This window comes from Eucyclogobius newberryi, unplaced genomic scaffold (genome assembly GCF_026437365.1).
Source record: "Eucyclogobius newberryi isolate DKJ021-1_F unplaced genomic scaffold, fEucNew1.0.hap1 SCAF_22, whole genome shotgun sequence".
NCBI lineage: Eukaryota > Metazoa > Chordata > Actinopteri > Gobiiformes > Gobiidae > Eucyclogobius > Eucyclogobius newberryi.
Window position 1 is genome coordinate 4658032 of NW_027315857.1, and position 1279 is coordinate 4659310.

General features: G+C 40.8%; 1 protein-coding gene across 1 annotated transcript in view; it reads right to left on the reverse strand.

Annotated features, from left to right (window-relative positions):
- Positions 1–6, reverse strand: part of dnah2 (dynein, axonemal, heavy chain 2) — a 208609-nt gene extending 208603 nt beyond the window's left edge. The window contains exon 1 of the mRNA XM_072458523.1: positions 1–6. This exon is cut by the window's left edge and continues 28 nt beyond it. The gene's annotated coding sequence lies outside the window, so the exon portion shown is untranslated.
- Between the last annotated feature and the right edge of the window lie 1273 nt (positions 7–1279).

Below are 1279 nucleotides of genomic sequence, written 5' to 3' on the forward strand. Positions count from 1 at the left end.
TCTCCCATGTTTAAGTGTTTGAACACGACTTTAAAGACACACTCTGACAAACAGAAGAATATTAGCGTTAGCCACTTTTTAGTAGCACACTGTTGTGAGCTAAGCTAACACTTTTACTCAAATTAAAGAAATAGTTGAAGTCAACGTTACTTTACGCAGACCACGTGGTAAGTCCCGCCTTCAGGAGCTGCTCCAGAGCGTGTTCTTTGTACAATATCAGAAATTATTCAAGATAATGACTGTATTTACGTCTCTAACGTTAATGTTAGCATGCTGCCCGCGCGTGTCACCTGCGCGTGTGTGTGTTTGTCACCATGGAAACGTTTGGTTGCCGCGGTAACGAAGCGGAGCGAGTGGGACTGGAAGAGAAATATAAATGACACGCAGAATGGAGAATAAACCACATGTTTAATAACCTAATGATTTAAGGCTGGAGCATCTATGAAAAATGAACAAATCAAAACTAGTGTCAGGTAAAAGAGACATTTTTGTCTTATGGTTCCATGGTGTCAACACAGAGACATTCTGCATGTGGAACAAAACACAGAGACATTCTGCATGTGGAACAAAACACAGAGACATTCTGCATGTGGAACAAAACACAGAGACATTCTGCATGTGGAACAAAAGACAGAGACATTCTGCATGTGGAACAAAAGACAGAGACATTCTGCATGTGGAACAAAAGACAGAGACATTCTGCATGTGGAACAAAAGACAGAGACATTCTGCATGTGGAACAAAAGACAGAGACATTTTGCATGTGGAACAAAACACAGAGACATTTTGCATGTGGAACAAAACACAGAGACATTCTGCATGTGGAACAAAAGACAGAGACATTCTGCATGTGGAACAAAACACAGAGACATTCTGCATGTGGAACAAAAGACAGAGACATTCTGCATGTGGAACAAAAGACAGAGACATTCTGCATGTGGAACAAAACACAGAGACATTCTGCATGTGGAACAAAACACAGAGACATTCTGCATGTGGAACAAAACACAGAGACATTCTGCATGTGGAACAAAAGACAGAGACATTCTGCATGTGGAACAAAAGACAGAGACATTTTGCATGTGGAACAAAACACAGAGACATTTTGCATGTGGAACAAAACACAGAGACATTCTGCATGTGGAACAAAACACAGAGACATTCTGCATGTGGAACAAAACACAGAGACATTCTGCATGTGGAACAAAAGACAGAGACATTCTGCATGTGGAACAAAACACAGAGACATTCTGCATGTGGAACAAAACACAGAGACATT